The sequence below is a fragment of the Atractosteus spatula genome, chromosome 2 (genome assembly GCF_055471065.1).
Source record: "Atractosteus spatula isolate fAtrSpa1 chromosome 2, fAtrSpa1.hap1, whole genome shotgun sequence".
Taxonomy (NCBI): Eukaryota; Metazoa; Chordata; class Actinopteri; order Semionotiformes; family Lepisosteidae; genus Atractosteus; species Atractosteus spatula.
Window position 1 is genome coordinate 31,459,157 of NC_142707.1, and position 23,669 is coordinate 31,482,825.

The window sequence follows — 23,669 nt, forward strand, 5'->3', positions numbered from 1 at the left end:
AATAATAATCACAGATCATAGTAATTAATGTCAGAATAATAACAGGGGTAGACATGGGGAAATGATAACCATATTGGTGGTATTAAAAATACTAAAAAGTGGAAAACATTCACATAAATGTGCATTTGCAAGCAAGAATGTTGTGCCAAGAAAATATTCATCACTATCTGATGTAGAAGCCAGGTGTGAAATCTTTATTGAAAGAACAATTTTTTAAGAACTTAATAAAGGTTACAAATGAGAGCAAGCCATTTTGCCCATCTAGCCTGTTAGATAGTTATGAGTTAATTGATCCAATGATCTGATCCAGCTTTTCCTTGAAGGAAGCCAGGGTATCAGATTTAACAGCATGGCTGGGCTGCTTGTTTGTACTTCTACAACCATTTAGGTACCTGTTTTCGGCCTTTCCACTTCCTTTTGGCCACTGAATAATTCCACTGGGTTGCCTTTGATGATTTGAGATACTTGTATCTGATCCCCTTATAGTGTTCAATCAAGTGTAAGCAAAAGACATGAAGCTGCTTGACCTACAGAGAAGAAGTGGTTGTGCAGCCTAGTCCTCAAGTAAATGAAAAAAAATTCGAGCATAAGGACACAATTAAATAACCACATCCATTTCAGGTTGATAAACTGTTTGTATGGCTTTTTGTGTTTTCATTTTCATAAAAAATCACAATTATATACAGAGATTTTTTTTATAAATCACCTATATTGTGATTTTTGTATGTTGTTTCTAGCTTTCTTATGCTTGACTGAATGCGACTCGACAGAAACTGTCAGATGCTTCACATTGGCTCTCTTTTTTGATGACAACATTGAAAGGTTCTAGAAAGCTTCAGACTGGTACAAGAAGAACTACTAATGCATAGAAATTTACTAGTAGAAGAAAGTAGAGTGTGTTCGGTTTTCTTCTGTGGCCAGTTATGTGTCTGCATTCTTTCGACAAGGAAGGGAGCCTCAGGTCACTGTCATCACAGCTGTAACTAGTCTGGACAGCATAACTTCTAGTAATTAGCAAACAGCTCATGAACAAGAAGCTCTGTGTTGACATTATTTGTTGGCCACATGTGGAGATGATAAACTTGACCAGTGAGGACGATTAGGTTTAACCCTTGCCCTGCCATTCTAATTGCTTGTCATTAAGGTTCTGAGCTCATTGAGAAGGAAATGAAAAAGAAGCTTGTGGAGCACTTGTACCCCAAAATGCTACCATCCACAAACATGTACAATGACTTCTGTGTGGTGTGCAAGCTTAAATATAAACGTACAGTCCAGGAGTTGATTTGCTTATGTTTTAATGATGTTCAAAGTTCAAAGTTCTTTACTTATTAAAATAATGCAGAATTTGGTTTAACTTTTAAGTGTGAAAACACTTAACATCTGGGTACTTAGTGGATGTACAATGCATTGAATGGACGTACTGTAGATAAGCATGAATAATAAGTTGTTCACATTGAAGATAAAGGACCAGACATATATATAAATGATTTCATTGCCATGGTGGTTTTTTAAACTTTTTAAAATTTTGATTTTAGATACCACATAAAATACTCAGAAGTGAGTACCTGACAGTAGACAATTGTGAAAAATGTGGCAACATTTCAGTTAAATCAAAGCAGTTAGCTATGCTTGCAGCACTCTTCAGTTTTTTCTTATGTTCAGTAAGTAGCAATTGTAAAAAATGCTGTTTTTGCAGAAGTGCCCTGTGTCATATTCTTCATGTTCTGGAATACTTCAGTCATGGTGTCTACCATCAGAAGTTTCAGTTTCTATGTCCTCTGTTGGATGACGTGTAAATGCAGGAAGTGGGAAACACACAAAATCAATGTCAAATTGGAATAAGCATTTTCCATTTTGACCTCTTACCCAGCAACTGTCAGACCCTATTACAGCTCTCATATCTGACAGTCCAAAGGTTAAAAGACACTTTGATGTTTGTCTTTGTACTACTGTTACTTTTCAGGGTTTGGGAAAAACTGACAAAATTATGCTGACTTTGATGAGGAATACTATTTAATCTTAGAGGAGGGAAATAATAAAATTGAAAACATACCAAGTTCTGTTAAAATGACTTGGTATTTTTGTATCCTTTTGCAATGTCAAAAGACTGCCTTACTCTCTATTTCAATGTTGAGATGTCTGTGGTTGACCGGCTTTCAGGAAGTTAGCATTTTAGTCATATACACCAGTGAGAAGAGGAATGTCAGTCATTAAATTCTGATCAAAACAAGTCTTTTCAAAGGATTCTGGAGCAAAAACAATCAATTCTTATCACTCTTCATGTCATATAAAATTATTAAAGACACAACTGAGAACTGTTTTAAAATAAAAGTATGTTTGTGAATGCTTATGACTGAAGTTTACACATTTTTATTTCAAACAAGGTTCAGCAAGAAAACAAGTTTTAGTTTCTCCCATAGTAGTATTTTGGTCTAAACCATTCATTAAGTGTACACAGGCAGCACGACTAATGATTCAATCAATAATTAAGTCTTATGATTAGATTTAGCCTGTCCATTCAAACACATTGTTTAGCTGATTCTTGATTCTTGAATTCTGCAAGACTAAAAGACTTGTAGTACAATCATTATCAGTTCATGGTTACTAATTATAAAAAATAAAGGTACAGAGGAGGAAAAACTGCTTGAACAAATAAACTCCATAAGTTCCTCATTATTTTATACTTTATACTGTATGTACTTAATCAATTAAATGATATTAAGTTTTTTCCTACATAACTGGGTCAAGTGAGAATTTCTAACTTAGTGCTTCATCCACTCTCCTTGTTAAAATGACAGTAACACAATCCAAAGGTCTGAGTATGGACAAAAAGGTGACCTACAATGACGTGGATAAGTGAGATTTCCTTTTATACATTTCATGTAAGATTGATATACACATCATCTTCGCCTTTGGCATTTAGTATTCTCAGACATGAATTACATGAATAGTTTTTAATTCAACTTTTATTACCAAGCTAAATTGAAAACTGTTGTTATTGGGGGTTGTATACATACTGGCTTATTAAACAAATCCTAATGAGGGAACATTAGTATTTTTCAAACTGTTAAAATACCCAGAGGACCGACAAAGCGGTCAATGGAAATGGCTAATGGAAATTTCACATCTGCATCTTAGATCAGAGGCAACAGCCAGACCTTATAAGATGCTCTAGGAGCACTGGGGGACATTTGCTGGACCCAGGGGACCATTAGGAACAGGAGTTGTGTACATTATCTACAGAACTGTGATATACAGCAAGCAGTGTTTTCCTACTAGAGGGAAAATCACACTCCAGGCTTCTCAAACCCCTCACAAATCCTATTAGACACAAGAAAGTTGTTTCAGTGAAAGTCACAAACGCTTTGACCTTTACTCTTCAGAGCACTGTTATCAAAGCATAAATGTTATTTTTTATGTTTCCAGTGGTGTGCCACACAAGTAGGCTGCTTTAGACCATCAGCTGGGTATAAGAAAGAAAAGTGGAAATTAACCTACAGTTAGTAATGTCGTCTAAGGGGGTCCGCATTTCGTAACTATATTAATTTTTTATGTGCTTTTCAAAACTCTATATTTATTCATTAATCAACCATTCAGGTGACTGGAACATAAGTATACATCAACATATACAGTATAAATTAATAATAATAACGATAACAATAAAAATAATTCATATTCATAAATACAAAATTTAATAATATATTATATAAAATTAATCATGTATAATGTTTATAAATAAGGAACAAGTAAAGGTTTATTCCATGCTGAAAAGAGAAGAAAATAAACACGTTTCGGCTGTGGAGCCTTCTTCAGGTGTGAATAAACCTTTACTTGTTCCCGTGCAGCCCACGCATGCTGACGCAGCTACCTACTTGATGTTTAGAAATGTATAATAATTTATACATTTACAATAAAATACACATATTTAGAAATTAAGAATATAATGCAGCAAAAATGACTAAATGACAAATGACACACATTTTTATTATAATTACTCAGTCTTAGAAATGTGTTTATATGTTTGCATTCAATTACACAGACTGTCAGCTTTTTAATTTAAAAAGAATAATTGATCATTTATAGTAACACCATAGATACAATAAGCTAAATCTTTCAGTGTATGGAACCTTCTGCAGTTTTAGATTCAATAGATTATATATTCAGCACTGGATCTGTATGATGTACTAAACCTGTGCTCCATTATGGAGAAAAGTCACACTGCTATAGGAACTGCGTTGTTAAGCCAGGGTTTGTAAGAATAGGGGTGTTAACCCTAATATCCTTGCTCAATTGCAATATAGTATGTGCTCACATAATATGGTCTCTCTTAATTTCCCCCTTAACTCAAATGGTGAAATTGTTTCTCACTTCTCCACCTAATGTGTACTGTAGGACTGCTGGTACAGAATGGCATAAAACATCTGTGCTGCACTTCAGTGGTGGATAAACTGGGCCGCCTCCTGTTTTGTAAAACACCACACAAATGCAAGCAATTTTATCTTCATTATTTATTTGTATATATTGGCAAAAGCAGACAAAATAAAAATGATGTCTTATTGAGGCTGATTGTGCTGTCTCAGTTGAGAGACTGGTGGAAACCAGCATGATAACTGTTTCATACATGGAACTTTGACATTCTTAACTGAGCTTTGAAATTAACACAACCTTTCTCTTTCACCTTCAATTTACTGAAAATTAGAAATTCTTTAAACTAGTGGTTATTAAGTCATTATACAACATAAAACTGAAATGTTGTGTAGGTCACATACCCTAGAATATATCTCTAGAAATGTACTTTGATAAAATGTAATATATAACTGGAAAAAGGTTTTTTTATGTTGTACATAAGGTTTAAATATATAAAATAATTTGTTTTAGGACATTTGAGACAAAAGCGCTTCAGCTGTTATGTGTATGTACTGTATATATATACTGTATGAAACCATAAAACATTCAAATACAATACAGTAAAATTTTGAACTTCAGTAGTTTCATGTGAGCTCTGTTATAATAGACATCTTTAACTAGTATTACTTCTAGGAAAGCAAAAAAAAGAACAAATGCCTGGTAAACCAATTTATTGGCAGAAGTTTAAAAGCCCTGCCATACAACTGTTTTTTTTCAATTTCATGAAAAGCATCTGCCTACAACATAATTTTTAAAGACATTGAACAGCATATCTTACATCATTTTCTAAGGGGACAAAAGGTTCAGAAATTCCTCTCTGAGCAAAACATCGCTAAGGGCTGGTAAAGTCATATAAATTTAGGGCCAGACATACAGTAACATTAAGCTGTACTTTGAGTGCTCCAGACTTCAAACGCCGCCTGCTTGGTCAAAGCCAGACAAGACAGGGCGCACACTAAGAAATGGATGCCTGTCCTGTATAATCGTTCCCTTTTCAGTAGAAAAAAACATGTAAAATGGGGCTTTGATATACACTTACAACATATAGCATTTACTGTATATATACAGATGTTATCAATATAACATATATTCCATACTATATATATCTTTCATATGCCAGTATTATACAACACATATATCATGTACTGTATACAGTACTGTACATATAGACCTACTACTGTATTTGTATAAAACTATAATGCAACTGTCTTTTTAATAAACCTTCACCCTGGAACATTCCAGATGATGCAGAGCCTCCTTCAAAAGGCAGTAGGGTGAGCACATAGACAGGTGTCTGCTACTGCTAATTGCTGGCAAGACTTTAAAATGACCTCAACTCTCCCACTAAACAGAAGCCCCAGGGACAGGACACCCCTTAACTGTGAAGGGGAGTGATTTTTAGAGGGTGTTATGAGCAGGAGGAATGTTTTGTGTGCTGTTTTATGGTCATATGATGAGTTGTTTTTTTCTTTTTGTGCTGGTTCTAGCTTCTGTATTTTTTAGTTACCATTCTTTGTGCAGATCTGCTGGAAAGAGACACCTTTATTTTTTCCTTCTGATTTTATTAACTGTTCACTGTTTGTACATATGCTATAAGTAAACTGTATTAGAGATCAGCTTGCTGATATGATTTACTCTGGTTCACTTTTGATTGATTTTTTACTTTCTTTGAGATATTTCTAAAAGACCTCTTGCAGCAGTGTTTCACAGCACTTATTTCAAACCCTTTCCTTTTTTCTCTTAGAAATTTTAGTGTTCTATTTATTTTCTGGCTAATATAAAAGCCTTTTATAATTCCCAAATTTCTGTTAAAATATTAGATTTTGTTCCACACTTGTTTTGCCTTTTGTTCAGTTTAATACCTTGTCAAAATTCCCTTTTGCATTTTCTTCATCGGTTGAGATGACATGAAAGTTATAAAATTATCTGCTTTCTAAATTGTTTGTCTAAATTAACTATCTTCCTTTAGCAATAATTTAGAATTCTATATCCCTGGATTACTTTTGTAGATGTTACTTTAAAACAAAAATCTAAATTATTTGAAATAACATGCCATTAATTATTAGAAACTTATGATGACTACAGCTAGAACACACAATAGCCAGTATCCACTCATGCCAAATACAATGAAAATCCATGTCTAAATAAACTAGCAAAATTCCAAATATCCACAACCTCTTTGGATATTCAAAAACACATCTACAGTACCAGGGTACTTCTCATGTATCTTTTGTTGGATGTTCCATCTATCCATTTTCATTAACCGCTTTGTCCTCAGAGGACCACAGGGAGCTTAACCTTGGACACAATTTTCACATGTCCATTACACATGCATAATAAAAAAACACACACCCACATATACTGTGTAATGAGGATAACATAGACTTTAGTTAAACAAAATAGAACATCTTTAGACTGAAAATGGAGTACCCAGAAAAAAAACTGAAAATACACTACACAGAAAAAAACAAGAAGTGAACCCAAGACCCATGAACTGTGAGGCAGGAACATACAGTAAAAACATATAACACATAATGGTTAAAACCAAAAGGAAGCCTTTTGGCCCACCTAGCCTGTTTGGTAGTTAATATTTAATTGGTCCAAGAATCTCATCCAGTTGTTTCTTGAAAGAAGCCAGAAACATGGATAGTTTGTTCCATACTCCTGCAGCTCTTTGAGTAAAGAAATGTATCGTGTTCTTGGTTTTAAATGCACTAAACACTAAATGCCATGCCACTGTGCCACCCAGTTATTGTGGGCAAAACAGCAGCAAGTACAAAAACTGTCCTGTTGTATTCATCTTGAGGTCCAGAGAATTCTGCATTCTGGTTTTACTCAATGTAATCTATTCCCACACTCTCCAAAGTGTAAAGACTGCTGTAAAAAATACCACAAACAGTGTGGCATATTGAAACAGTTTTCCCCTTTGAATCTCAGCAAAGAAAGTAGCACTAGCTAATTGGTTATTGGCTTGTGTGACACGTTTCTTCTGTCACTCAACAACCTTAGGCCATGCTTCCAATAGTTCATCTACCCCCTTACTTGTGAGCAAGAAATCACTCAAAAATACCAGTTAGAAAAGTGTAATGTGAACTCGAGCCACTCTGCAGGACATTAGAAGAATTTACGATGTGCTAAATATTTCCTTTGTTCCTCCCTGTGGTAGCCTGCTGTAGCAATTAGAAAGCCACTGGCTGCATGTGTTCATTACAACTTTCTTTCACAGGGCATTTTTTTTTCTGTTTTCAAGGGAATGGTGTTTCCTTTGCAATGTGCTGTTTCAAACTGAGAAGCAGAACCATAGAACTGTTTCTCTGTATTGATCTCAGCTGCTTTTTTCCAAGACGATTTCTGAGTTGATTCTCCTTCTTTCACTGAAGACCATGTGGTACAAAAACAATTTAAGTGTGGTACACAATGTTAGATTAGTCTGATATAACAAATGCATATACAGTATAACAAGACACCAGGTAATTACAGATTTCACGTTATTTTAAACATTGTTTAGTATAAATAATAGTTGAATAAGACATACAGTACACCATAACCAATCAAAATTAATGCTAATCTGGACTCTTTATGCCGTGTATGACATAAACCACACTTTTTATACCCCTTTTAAATTGTTTGTTTTGAACTAAAGGCAGACTTCATCTGAATTTAAAGTTAGTCTCTTCAGATCTCAAGTTGTAAGTTTCTGTCTTTTAAGGTAAAGGCCCAAAAGTATCTGAATGCAAGGTCTGTAAAAATGGGGGAATTTCTGAGCTAGACAGAGCTAGACGAAGACCTTTTTTTGGGGGTAAGAAATTGAATTGCCAGATAGATAGTTTTAGTCAATGATATACCTACAGTATCTCAAAAGGGCATAAAATTAAAATTGCATGTTAGGAATTTAATGTTAGGGTCTGTGTGTATAATCAAGACAGTTTGACCAACACTAATGACTAGTTTGCAGGTCAAAGTGTCACAAGCAGAGCAAAAAAAAAAGTCAGTTGTAGACAGATAAGGAGATTACATTTAGATAACTATACGGAAAGTGCTGTTCCTCGTCTTAAGAAAAAAACAACAATTATATGCACCAACATAGGACCAAATACTATCTAATACTGTTATAAGAATCGAATTGTCTTTAAGCCTTTGATCTGCAGTTTATGCAACACATGGAGCATCCTAGATGAACTCCAACAACCAAACTATATCTGTGATACCAGCCACAAACTAATGTGCCTGTTTGAAAAAACTAAGCGGCTGAAAGAACTCAAAGGGATACATGACACTGAAAAACTTGCCGAACCATTTGAAACCTCACTTAACAGACTGAAGAACAGGACCAAATCAGGGGTCTTCTCAGGAATCCTAATAGCCCCATGCAAAGCTGGATAAAGTGTTTATCCACATGGCTGCAGACATGGTGTGCTGAAGAAGGCTTCAGCTTTCTCTGGCACTGGAAAGCTTTCAAATGGAATAGATTACATAGGAAGGAGATGGGCATCCCTGACACAAAGATCCAGAGATATCTTCAACAACAATTAACCTACCCACCCATTTTTTTAACCACCTTATCCAATACAGTGATCCAGTTGAGCTGGTGCCTAACCTGGCAAGCAAAGTCCACAAGGCAGGATAGACCCTAGATGGAAAACCAGTCCATCACGGGGCAGACACAGACACGGACACAGACATACAATCAATCACACCAGGGTCAATTTTACTAAAGCCTACTAACCTACCAGTATGTTTGGACTGTGGGAGGAAACCCACACCAATACAGGGAGAACATACAAACTCCACACAGATATAGTAGCACACAAGGAATCGAACCAGCAACGAAAGATAATGCTAACCACTGCATCACCATGCTGCACAGCACTTAAGAAAACCCATACAAATATATATATATACAGTATATACAGTATATGCTTTATGGACAGATGTAGTTTAGATTAGGGTTTGACCACATCCTAAATGTTTGTTTAAATCTACATTTAAGTAGTTCAGGTAAACTCTCTGATATACTGAGCTGGTCTCCTAGCTTTCACTACTACAGTATATTAATTCATCATTTACCCAATTCCCCAAGAACTTGTCCCTCCCACTCAGAGAAGGGCTCTCCTTCAGTGTGTATGACTAACTGTTCCACCACTTCACGGCTCTCCTTTGCCTGTATTGAACTGAATGGTGACTAGAATACTCAGGATCTATACAATAAACTAATTAAGTGTCCTTAATACGGGTGGCTTAATAGTGCTACATAACAATACAACTACCCAAAGTATAGCTTTAAACCTCATTAATAGTATGAGCTGTCAAGGCATCAATGACTGCTCAGAATGAACAGCACTTGGTGGTAAGAGCTCGAGACAGCTGACCCACTTCAACCTACCCACTCCTTTGTCACACTGTTGCACAAAACCCCATGGAAACTCCCAAACAAGTGGAGCCTTTTAGCAAAATGTGTATTAATGTTTCTTAATTTTTGAGGCATGAAACCTGCGCAAACACATGGATTCTTTCACAGTTTTATTATTAAATACTGTATACTTTTATGATCATTTAACAAGCAAATGTTGGATGCAGGATATGCAGTAAACTACAACAGTCTTTTTGCTTTGATCCCATTTCAACACATTCCCGGACGAATACGCTTAGGTATAATTTTGAATCCAGCTGACAGCTTTTTTAAAAATAAGAACATAATCAAAGTATTAATAGTAACATGCCGCACTTCAGGTATGCCCTGAAAAGAAAAGAAAATGCAGTTTTCTGCTTCAGTTTTCACACATCATTAAAAATGTTGCATCAATTTAAAGAATGTGATGTAAAGAAATTAAATAGGTAAATCAGGGTGGCGTGGTGGTTAACACTACTGCTTCATTGCTTTGAGATCCAGGTTTCAGCGAGCTTAAGTGCTTTTTCTTTTGGTGTTTGTACTGTATGCTCTCTCTATGTTTGGGTGGATTTACTTTGTTACAGTTCTCTGTACAGCTCTACAGTCCCTCAAATATATAGTTAACATATCTTCCACTACTCTTCCCGTTTCTAGACATAAACCTATCCATTAACCATCCTCGACTCTCTACTTTAGTCTATTACAAACCCACGGATTCACACCACTATTTCCTGTATAGCTCCTGTACAACTCATTTCACCCCAAACACACTAAAAACTCTCTTTTCACAGTTCCTTCGGCTACGATGACTCGGCAGTGATGACATGGATTTCCAGAACCAAGCACTCAAAATGCACTCTTTTTTCATCAACAGAGGATACCCCACCCATGTTATTGACAGGGCCCTCATCCGAGCCAAAAACAGCCCCCGGACCAACAACTCGATCAGGAAACCCCGGCCTAACAACCGCATTCCTTTGGTGCTTCCCTTCCACCCTAACACACTTTCTAACCCCAGGACCATTAACGACAATTTTTCCATCCTACAGGCTGGTCCCTCCACTGGGGCCCTCTTTTCTGACCACCCCATAATCTCATATCTTTGACCACCTAATCTGCATAACCTTCTTGTTCACAGCTCCCTTGACCGCCCTCAACAATCATCCACACCAGACACTTTCCACTGCAACAGAGCTCACTTCATCTACGTTGGGGAAACTGGAAGGAGACTAGGAGACTGCTTCAGAGAACATGTTAGGGCTGTGAAGATTAAAGATTTCTCCAAGCCCATAGTTTCTCATTTCACCTCTGACAGCCATAATCACACTGATCTCTCTGTCTGCGTTCTCAAAGAAGGGTTTCTTAACTCCCATAGCAGAAAGACATCAGAAAGAAAAATTATCCTGAATTAACCTTCTCCCTTCTCTCAATGACAGACTTGTTTTTGTGTAATCTCTATTCACATGCAGGTTTCACCCCTCTCTTCACCTCTCCCCACTTTGCACCACCTGAGTGGCCTCTCTGCCTCTCCCCTGCTTCCACCTCCTCCACTCTCCCAGCTTTTGTTCTCCTAGGGTATATAATCTTTGCTGTCTGCCCTGTCTTTCTCACACCCGAAGAAGGCTTCACAGCCTAAACGTTGTGTTTTCTTTCTTCTCTTTTCAGCATGGAAAAAACCTACAGTATTAATTGTTCCTTTGCAGCCTATGCATGATGACGCAGCTACCCACCTGAACTACATGTGTAAATAGTGTTCTGTTCTTCATGTGGAATTTACAAAACAAATGTCATATACTGTACTCTCACACTAATCATTATTAGGAATTATCAATGACCCCACTTCAATCTGATAAAAAATATGAATTTCCTAATGAAAAAAAGAGATCATCAGAAAACTCAAAAAGAAGAGGAAGGTATTTAATCTAGTTAATTGTTGGTTTCTGGTAAGTAATTGATCCACCCATTTCTTTAAAGAAGCCTGGGTATCAGCTACATGATTGGAGAGCTCGTTCTGATCACCCACAACTCTTTGTGTAAAATCAGAACCTCTTGTTCTCTATTTTAAAAGCATTTCCCCAATATACAGTACAGTCCACTTGTGCCCTCAGACTGCCCTCTGTGTTAATTCTAAAGATGTTAATTGGACTGTCTTTGTAAGTACCTTTGAGGATTTTAAATATTCTTGTCTTTTGAAGACAAAACAAAGTTCAGTCCTTCAAGCTTGTCAGCGTAGGACATTCCTTTATAAACAGGCCAAATAATTCCTTTTGTATGCCTTTTGTAACATAATGTTCAATATACTAAATGAGGTCTTACTTGTGCAATGTATCATTGTAATATAGCATCCCTTAATTTACCTTCAGTGTCTCAAAAACTAAATACACATAAAAAATAGAATCACAACTTTAATTGAATGAAAAGAAGAAAGAAACCTACTGTATATGTAAAAGGATGAATATATTTTGGCCCAAACCACTGTTCCATTTGAGTTAGTTAAAAATGATTAAGCCCATAGCAACAACCTTAAATAAAAGCTATTGCGTTTCCATTTGGAAAAGAAATTGAACGGGACTGGAAAAGGAAAGCAGTAGTGACTTAGAGAGAAATTGTAGTAATAATAATAAATCACATCTTAAATTCCTTAATGTCACATGCCTACTGTGGTACAAATGACTTGGCCCATCTTACCCTGATTATTTTTATACTTTGTTTGACAGACACTTCTGGAAACGTCTTCTTGTTTTACGTCGTCAGCACAGCTCCCAGGCAAAAGTTCCTTACATATCTATAAATACTGCTAAGCTAAATGGCATTTACTCACCCCTCTATAAGAATCATGGGGTCTGACTTGGCAATATACTGTATTTTTCAAGCAACAGCTGTCTTAAAAAGTAGATCCACCTGGCCCTGCCTTCCAAAAATTTTTGAGAAAAAAAAAACTTTCTGATGAGTTCTCACTAATTAGACGAAAGAGAAATGTCAACAATTGAAAGATCCTTTCGTTCCTACAGACTGACATTTCCACCCCGAGTTTAATTGCTTGTGTAGGCCTTAAGGGTGAGGTTCTTTTTTTAAGTTCTCTGCACTCACTGCCAAATACTAGCATGGGCATGCTGTGAGAGATTGTTGGATCAACAGCAGCCCTAGCTATTTTGAGCTCTGTCACAGCTTGAAGTTTTAATATATTTGGGAGACCTGTCAGTCATCTCACGACAGTTTTTGTATCAGGACGAAAGATTCAAGATTGTCTTTTGTACCCGACACAGAAGTTATAGGCCCAAGGAGCAGAACTGTGGCATGCATTTCATAACTGGTGTCACTCATACTGCACATCTTCCACATCAGCTAGTGAACATACACTTACAAAGGGTTAAACTTGGACAACAGGAACTATACTTATGTGTGAATATGCGTAAATGTATTCATTTAAAAATTACAAGAAAGTTTTTGTGTTTTGCTGAAACATCCCTACATTGTTGACTTTATTATCATTGTTGTTGTTTATTCACCTGGCTTATGCCTTTCTCCAAGACAACTTTCAGCAATGCTATTAGTAATTGGCAACTGCATTTCAAATTAATCTTCCTCATCACCTTTTCGTTAAATGCAAAAGAACTTCTGAGTATTGTATTGAACTGCTCTGTTTCTAATATGAGATTGAGATAATTGCATTTCTGCTAGAAATGTGGTTCCATTCCTACAATTGTCATCATTTACATGTGACATAACCCCTCTTCCTTCCAACAACACCCCCTCATGCCTGACAATGTCATTTTAGGTAAAACCTACACGGGGAAATATAACACATTTTTGAAATACTGTATAAAGGGAACATAGAAAAAAACAGAGCATATACAGGACATCCTCCAAGGACCAGATGTGGCCACACTATGAAGATATTAGCCTATACTGACTGCTTTCCTTAGAGGACACTAATCCAGTCATTAATGTCCATAGAATGAATGTAGATTTGGGTAAAATACAAAGGAATCACATGATTTGTTGAGGTAATTCACCAAGATCACCAGCTGGATTTTGAATTGCTAATAATCTCTACATGTACTGTACCTGTTTCTGGATCAGTAACATTACCTTTCTTGATACTGTATTGCAGTGGCTGCTGTTATAATGCAGCACCTGTACTATCATGAAAGCTGCTATTGTTCATGTTTTTAGCTTTTGCATCATTTCTGGTACATTCCTCAACACTGCTTCATTGTCTTCTGTCTACATAGTAAATTTAGTCTGCATCTCTTGTCAATTGTTGATTGAATTCATAGCATTTTGTGGCCTTGCCAATCATGTGTGTTTTATGAACATTCTCTTTAAATTATTTTTTAATCACGGGAAAAAAAGGGTATATAGAATTTGATTAATTCTATTTGAATAGTGGCATGGTTGCACAGTATTAAGCATTGCTTCCTCACTATACAGGTGCCCTGGGTTCAGTTCCCTAACTGCTACTGTACCTGTATGGAGTTTGTATTTTCTCCCCATGTTCATGTGGGTTTTCTCCAAGTGGCCTGTTTTCCTCTCACTGTCCAAAGTAGGTTAATTAGCTTCTGGTAAAATTGGCCCTGGTGTGTGAATGTTTGTGCCTTGTCATTGACTGGCATTTTACCCAGGGTTTATCCTGCCTTGTGCCCGTGAATAGTCTCTGGCTCCCCTGAAATCCTGTATTGGATAAAGTGGTTAGAAAATGGATGAATACAAATATTTGGGTTTCCTGTTTATTAAGAGGCAATTCAACATTGGACATTGTTTATAGTTTTAGTCTGAAAAGAACACTTTGCAACTAGTACAGGTATATTCAGTTACACAGCAGCAATGTACAGAGCTCATATGGGTTTTTCCAGTTGTGTTATACTGTACTAAATGTATAATGGCACTTCAAACAATATGGTCACAAAACAAATTACGTTTACTGTGTTTGTCTTAAATAATAAATAATTATGATCCCTGTGTAAAATAGTTTAGGTTAGAAATGTAAACTACAAGCGTCATGGGATCATGATATTTGGCAAAACATACTCATGCTGAGTTACTTGGCGTGAATATCAGCAAAACCATATATAATGAAAGCCAGAGCAAGCTGAAGAGATAAAAATGAAAGGCAGAATAAAAAACAATATTTGACCAGCAATTGATTGGAAAATCCAGAGAACATTCAAGAAGTAAACATTCATGGAAGTTAATATGAACTGATATTCTGGGATGACGTGATTGAGCCCAATTTCTTGTCTCCTCTAAACAGACTGAAAAAATGATTATTGATTATACTGCATATTGCATATGAAAATTGGAAGATTAATTAAAGATGAATGTAAAACTATTTACTGTGTAATAACTTACAATAAATGCTTTCTAACTGCTTATGCATCATTTCCTTTTGTTTGCATCTCTGTGTTGTATGATGTGAGTCTGAAATGACTTAGGCAACAGGGGGATGTCTCTTCTAATGCCACACTTAATTTCCTCTCAATTTAATCAGGATTCATTACCTTCTTTATGCATTATTCTTACTGCATACAATTTCCCCTCTGTGGTGCTTTATTCATTGCTAGCCTACAAGATTGAGTGTGAATTCCCAATCAAGATAATCTGCTATACCACTATTTGCCTGATTTATACAAAAGGCAGAGAAGTCAATCATTTTAACATCTTTAGCTTAAAAAAAAAAGGGCAGTTAAGTGTCTGGGTAATTATGTGGTTTCAAGTGATGTAGAAAAGATTTCAAAACCTTGTTCAATACAGTGAGTTTGACACTGTGAACAAATGTCCTGTGAATACAATTATAAAAATGTTCAAATGTTATTAATTTAGCCACATTCACTCATGAAATTAAAGCAAAACATGATTTGGGGTATCTATAAATCACATACTGTATATACAATGTACAGTATATGATCAAACGCAGTCTTAAACATAACTGTACTGTATTATGATGGGGGGATAACAAGCTTAAAACCCTCATCTGGTCCAAAGTCTACTAGGCGACATCCATACCGCAAAATGGAGACATTTCAGATACATTTGGGTTTCACTGTTTTGAAAAGGAAAAATTTGGCTTATATTTGAGAACATTCCAATGAGCACACAAAGTGCCCAGGAGAACTTTAAACAAAGCCCATAAAAGCCAAAAACATCATGTGATTTGTAAACCAAGGTGAACAACTAGTGTCACAGCTTTTAATCAGTTATAAGATACAACAAAAAACTTCCCACAAAACTGCACTTATACATAACAACATCGGTTTAATATTTCAGTAAAAATTACAATAACAAAATAACAGTTTACTCAGTAAAAATGTTTTTTCCTTCAAAACTGCAGTGTCTATATTTGTCTACATAACACAGAACATGCCTACAGAGTAAATAAACTCAACTCTTTGGTTAGATTGGGTCACAAGGTGCATATTGTATATTTGTATGCACTACTTTTTATTTTAAGCATCTATATTATAAACTGCTTGTCTATTGATTAAAGGGGGACGTAGTATGATTTCACATTTTCTGTTATTTTACAGTATTGACATATTTATTTTCAAACTGAATGTGATCTTATATATTATAAACTATTATATTTCTCTCCCAGAAAAGTGAGCTACAATGCAGCAGAAAATGTTACAAAACAATAGAATTTCTAACCTTTTTCTAACTTTCTCTGTGTTTTTCTTTTAAAATACATAAGTGGATATAATAATATCTTAAAAGCCTGTTTGAATAACCTCCACTATGCTTTGTTTTAGTTAAGTGAAATGTTACAGTATGTGCAAGCTCTAAGCTGTTTCTAAAAAGTATGTGTGAATCTGTACTGTACAAGTCTTTCTCAACTGTTGGTTTAAATTGTTTTAAAGTTGACAGATTCTGCAGAATGTCTTCCCCTTTTAAAGACAATTAAGACATCCAAATGAATTTCCAAAATATATCTATCAATCATAGTTGCTTTTAAGGGAAATACTTCAGCATTCAGGCACATTTTAAAAGCCAGTCAGTTGGTTGTCAGTGCTTCAGTTTTATGCTGCCTTGTGTCTATTAGAATGTCATTTTACATTTCCAGTTATACTAACAAAAAGCTCGTAAGAAAGGAATTTTTATTCAATCATGGAGTCTTCTAAATTGTTTTTCGCAACTTAAAGATTTTCTTAGTTGTTTATTCGTTGCAAACATTTCATTGTTTGAGTTGTTCTTGCAGACAAAAATATGTACTATAAATGGGCAAACATCATGAATGTCTTGTTCTATGTCAGTGAAACTAGACATTGGAACCATTCATTACTGCACATTCATTTTGTACTTGTTTATTACAGTTAGAGGATGTACTTATTGGAAACAGACTAACAGGAAGATATGGGAAAGTTAAGGAGTAACTCCACTTTTCCCTATAACCATCGATAAGAAAATGTAAAAATAATGATCTAGTTACACAGTAAGGCTATACACATACTGTAGATATAAAAACATGGCGCTATTGAAAATATCATCTGTTGTGCATTTCCTAACAAATTAACAATGAACTTTAAATTAGCCTTGTCAAATTCAGTTAGGTCAGTAAGTTAAGGATTAGTGCTAATCAAGCTTTGTGAAACCCGTCCTTGAGTCCTCAAGACTTTTAGGTGTTTTTTCTTTTTTGCTGGAATAAATAGTTATAGTAGGAAATAATAATTTACACTAGGTAGAAAGAAATATAGATGCTTATAATGAATAGATTTTGGTTGACTTCTTTTATCAACTTGAATTAATTATCTTCAGCAGAATTTAATTATCTTTCCTGAAAGTGTTGTCTGCTAAAATAGTGGTTCCATTTTATTGATTTTTGTTAACCATGGAGTGGCTGTAATCATATTTTTTGTATATTAATATTTGATTTTTAAATAAATTAAAATCGCCCATATGTACTTTCTGGTTGTCATAAAAGACTACACTTTAGTGTTGAGCTCAGCCTCAAACAATAAAATAAAAAACATTACATTGACTCATTCCATATGCCTATTTGAATTATTATTCCAATAGCAATACACTTTTAGTGTTTATCTGTAAATATAGATGCTAAACGTTAACATATGCTCGTGTTTAACACATTAGAATGAGCTTATTTACAAGATGCCTTAAATGATGTCGCTTTGAGAGAAGTTTGGAAGAGTCTCTGCTGGGAATGTATACAGATCACTAAAAGTGTAAATATTTTCTCAAAGAAAGTGTGGAATGCCAAGACATTGTGCTTTTGAATACACTCATTTGGAGAAAAATATGCTTACAGTAAAACTTTGATCAAAGAAAGTCTTGAGAACTTTCAGGGCATTACAAAACAACTTTCATTGTCTTAATCAGAACAACAGGTTTGCAAGTAGATATAGTTGTTCCAATTGAAAAAAAAATGTTCAAACTTACAATCATGCTTATAACTTGCTCTAAATCAAATATAATGCCAACAATAATAATAAACAAGTGATAGTATCATCCTAATAAGGTATGAACTACAGTATATATCTTAAGGCATACTTTTTAATGGCAACATCTGGCTGCAGATTTACATTCAAAATACAAGATTCAAAACAACATGAAAGTATGACTTGGCCAGTTCATGGATTTATTTTCCAGGTTCAGCTTTGTATATGATTCAATTGCATTCACCACACGATGTATGCAATTTGTCACTGGAGTTCATTGAATGAAAGCACTAGGAGGTGGGAAGGAAAAGGACGTTTTCTGGATACAGCACAGATAGACACAGCCTGCAAGGTTTTCTCATAGGGGATGATAATGAACTTTAAGAGGAAATTTCATTACAGCTCAGGATCAGCCTTATTGAACATGACATTTGTCTCCCTATACAAACAAGTGTATACATTCATCCATTTTCTATAGCTGGTTAGTCCAATATAGGTTCACAGTCAAGGCGTACATACAGTTTAAAATATATTGGTTTGACCAACCCTGGTACTGGAGTGACACAATCCAGCAGGTTTTGTACAGTAGATCCCCGTTAAATATGCAATTTCTAAACCCAACCTTCCTTTGATCACAACAAGCAAGTTATTAGTTCAATTCAGTAGTTAAACTAATTTGAAATAAAAGCAAGAATCAATAACTATTAAGGACAATTGCTGGCCTTTCCTGACTTTATTGAACTAATTAGTTACTAAATTAATCAAAACACACACGTGTTCCAGGTTTGTACAAATGGATGATACTGTATAAGGGTGACCTGACAAATCTGCTGGATTTCAGCTCTGCAGGACCAAGATTGGCCACACCTGTTACATATGTTCAGGTTCTTTTAAGGTTTTTATAGTGACATGAAACCCATAGGAACCTGGACAGCATCAAATTCTTCCCTGGTAGGAAACTTCAAGTCTTTTGGCATACAAGAATTCACCGCTGACAGGAGTTGTGCTGTGTGGCTCTTGATTAGATGGAATACCCTCCAATACCTTGAACGTGTACACACCACATGGAAAAAATTCACGACTCAAAATCTGAACAATCTTGTCAAGAACAACCCCTGATCACTACTCAAGACAGCACACAAATCAGGGCCAGAGGGCATACTGTACTTGCAGATACAGTTTATTAAGGACAAGTGTAGGAGGAGGCCTGTTTTGTCCAGATAGAGGTGGTTGCATGGAGCAAATTATTAGACAATGATATACTGATTTTCTGGCATCATTAAAAACATAATGTAAGGCCTTCCTTGAAAGAATAATTTTGTTACTAGTCTGTCTTATTCAGAAATGTTCATAGTAAGTGCTGTCATAAACTCTGCTTATATTATATTTTTGGCATAGGGCTGCAAAAGGTTTAATGACTTACAAATATTGGTTTCAAGATTATGCATACAAATTTAATTTTAGGCTTATTTGCTGGAAATGTTTCTTTTAAATAATCCTACGTGTAAATTACAGGGTGGCAACATTGATGCCTTGCAATGCTGAGGCCTATCTGTGTGGAGTTTGCATGTTTTTGTTGTGTTCACATACAGAAGGATACCTCTGAGTGTACTGGCTTGCTCCCACAGTTCAAAGACATAGTGGTAGGCTCATTGGCTTTTGGGAAAATTAATCCTGATATGAGTGTGTGTGTGTGTTTGTGCCGGTGTGTGACCTCTGATGGACCGCTGTCCCATTCAGGGTGTGTCCTGTTTTGCAACTGTGGCCTGCTGGAATAGACTCTGGCATCCCCTGTGTAAAACAGTTAGTAAGTGGATAGATATGTAAACTATAAATTACAGTGTAAACCATAGGTATAAAACAAAGGTTATTGTGATTAATAATATTTTTTTCTAAAGCACATTTCTCTACAATGTGTGCAGCAGCAGTGGTGAAAGATGCAATGCATTCTCACTTGTCATTGTGTCACTTGAGGACGAAGTCCCAAAGCTTTCTGCTTGCCTAGCTCAGCCACCTTGCCTAAGCATGAGTGAAAGTTTGGATTAAAGCATGAAACAAAATCATCAGAACAAGCTCTGCAGTTCCTTTCGACCTAACTATTAATAAGAAATTAATTTTGGAATCCCGCTCCTCTCCCCTGCCGTATCCCACTTAACGTTTTGAGCTCCTGCCAAGTGGGCTCCACATGGCAGCTGCCGCGCATGCGCCTAGGTCTGTGGCTGAAGTTGGTCGCTCGCGCCAGCGCTTTAATAATGAAGTGAGGGGTGTTAATACTGTATTTTGTAAAGCCTCTAACTTTTAAGAAGGGGACGAAGTAGTTCAAAAATACGTAATAGCAGTTGTTTTGCTCCCTTTTTCCCCCCTACGCCATTATTTTTGTTGTTGTTTTTGTTCGGTATCTGTTGAGGTTAAGTAGCGGAGAACATCTGTTGTGAACTGACAGCGTAAGGAAAAATACAGCTGCTATAATTTAAGATCGCAAACCAATATGCATGTGTGTACATTTTTGATGGAGTAAATATATGAAGATAAGCAGAAACTAAGACGTTTCTCTGAAGATCTAAAGCATCCTTAACAGGGTACGTATATCTCAACGTATTGCCGTTGCATTAAAATATTATTACACGCTTTTGTTTTTGGCTGAATTCTGAAAATGCCTAAAAAAGATACAGCGGATGAAATGGGTGCAGTTCAGTTGAAGTGTAGATATCGGCTGGTGATAAAGCAAAATGATGACTGTGTGCGAGTCACTGTGCGTAGTTCATAATCGATTTAAAGGGAGAGCAAAGCTGCTGTCTCAAACGCTGGAAACCTGCGTGTAGCCCGAGGGCTTACGAGCTCGCTTTATTCAGGTACTCTTGTTCTTCGGTCCGGAATCGGGTCATTTTTTGTGTTTTTTTAAGTAGACTTTTAGTTGTTGGGGGAGGGGGTGATGTAGGTCAGGGTATTATCAACAGTTCCTCTTCTCCCACCATTATTATTATTTATAGGTGTATATTATAAATATAAATAACAGTATTTATTCAAAGCTTTTAAGTGTCGCTCATTGCAAGTAAAGTTAAATAGCTACGGGTAGTTATCTAAATTATGGACTCATTTAACATTTGCTTCTTAACGGTTTGTCTAACGTAGTTTACCGGCAACGGTATTGGGCAGTAATAATGGTCGTGGCCTCCGTGTTGATGTCTCGTCTGTATTTGATTGAATTCGTTTAAATATAGTTTTTTTTTCAGCTTTCATAAGTAGTTTTGCAGCGCACCGATAGCATAATTAGCTCATTTAATTCGCGTCTCTGCACTGGAAGTGTGGGAAGGCACCTAGTTTAAATTTGCTACATACACGAGAGCAAAAGTCCATATTTGTTTGTTTTCAGCAGGTACTTTTATTTTTCTTTTAAAATACGGTATCTTGTTCTCAGACTAAATCAGATCCACGTGGAGTCTGTGTTTATATTTGAGATGTTGGAGGAAATAGGATTCTCTTCCTGACACTAGGATCCCTCCGTTGAAGCCCAATGGGCTCTTGGCTATTAGCCTGTCTTTCCTGGTGACTTTACAGACACTTAGAAAATCTGATACCTAAGAAAACATAACGGTTGGATTTCACATTAAGGACTCATGCTTAACGGTTAATTTCTTCACAACATAAGTTTTAAGGGAAGTCGGGCAGCATGATTGTGCGAAGATGCGAGACTCAGTGGATATGCTTTTGCTAGGGGAAAGTGGCAACTGTCGCAGAAGTTGTCTTTTAAATACACCTAGGTAAACATTGCGTAAAAATGTATAATTGCTGTGGTCGTTAACTTTAAAGTTCTAGATATGTAGCTGTCATTGAATTAAGCGCTTAGTCCAGAGCGGCTTTGTCATCGTATATTATTTCCTAGGAGTAGCATGCAAAAGATGCTTGAATGATATTTGAATATAGTATCCTTATCTTGAAAATGTTCCTTGCGTCTGAGGAATTTATGGCACATTATGTGTCCGATGCCTTATGTAGGTGAAACTCCTTCGTTATGTTTTTAAATAGGAAATTTGATTATATTTTCCTGCTTTCCGTTATATGTTGCAGAAGTGCTTTTACCTAACATTCTTGATTTTCAAAACTTAATTACTGATTTTCTTAATTTACAAAGCTTGGACACTTTTTTATTTTCGAAAACGGGACTGTGAAACCGTGTCATTTTAACTTTGCAACATTTGTGTAACCACAGTTACGCTGAAATTACTAGTTTAGAAAAATAATTTCCGTCTTGAGTTCTTTAATTTGTTTTGTCTTGAATTTTAAGTGTTAAATATATGTAAAGTTTTTTAAATTGTCTTTGTTTTAAAGTATTAAACACTACTCATAATACATTTTGTATTGTATATAATGTAAATTTTTATTAAATTTATATGAAATCCTATGTTATAAAGCTAAACGACAGAATGTTAATAAGTCTTGTCTTAACGGTAAGTGCTTCATAATGAATAAATACATTGTACATTTAGAAGTGTTTGGTATTTTTTTCATAATCTTTGCATGTATATACTGTCGAATGACTTGTTTATTGAATATGAAAATAGAAATCATTCCATGTCATTCTAGATATATAAATACAATGCGCAGTTGTTCAATAGAAAATTCTACAATTAAGATTTTACTGACAAGGAAATTTTGTTATTACATATCTGTTTCATCGGTGCAATCAATATACATGTATTAGCAAAGAATTCGCTAGGAAATTTTATGAAAAGAGAAATATTAAAACAATTTTTTTACGGCAAATGCACCAGCAGTATTTAATAAAGTGCTGTTCTTAGTGTTTCAGGAATAGAATGTGTTTATTTTACATAGTTCTGACAGCTGTTCTCCTTTCGTAGGACTGCTAGAGTACTTAAAACCTAAGTTTAGGATTTGCCATGATAGTAAATGCTTGAAATGTCTTCAAGGCAATAGTAATAAAATATTGGAGCGCGGTTACGACGAAGACTTATTTTGAAATCTAATTTAATATGGTTAACATAATCGAAAGTGGAAAAAACAATATCGTTTAATGTTTATTTTCTTTTTTTTACCGGCAACATTTATTCAGATGTATTCAAATACGTATACTTTCGACTGCAGTGGGGTGTCTGCTTAGTGTTAAAAAAGACATTCAGGTTTTAACCTGACTTATGACACTATATCTATTTTTATATATGGTTGCTACCGGAGTTAGTGCCAATAGGACATTTATCTTAGAGTAACCACTCTTTGCTTCCACTAGCGGTTACTGAAAGGAGGGCGATAAAATTATTATTATGGATTATTGTTGACCTCAGTCTAGGATGTGTTATATTATTAAAAAGCAAACAAAAAAGTTATGTGAGATAACCATGAGCAATTCAGGGTTTCCGTCATGGATCATAAATTGGAAATATGTACAATGTATTGTGAAGTCTGGACAGAAGTGAAGAGTAAATGTCAATATTCAGGTGTCACTCTAGGTTCTGAAAATCACAAAC

General features: G+C 35.6%; 1 protein-coding gene across 3 annotated transcripts in view; it reads left to right on the forward strand.

Moving 5' to 3' along the window:
- Positions 1–20,412: 20,412 nt before the first annotated feature.
- Positions 20,413–23,669, forward strand: part of eya4 (EYA transcriptional coactivator and phosphatase 4) — a 90,740-nt gene continuing 87,483 nt past the window's right edge. Inside the window, exon 1 of one of the 3 annotated variants that reach the window (XM_088931534.1) lies at positions 20,413–20,765. The gene's annotated coding sequence lies outside the window, so the exon portion shown is untranslated. Of the gene's footprint in view, positions 20,766–21,008; positions 21,039–21,833; positions 21,948–23,669 lie in introns of those variants that run through there. The other 2 variants (XM_088931550.1, XM_088931542.1) reach the window with 2 other exon arrangements.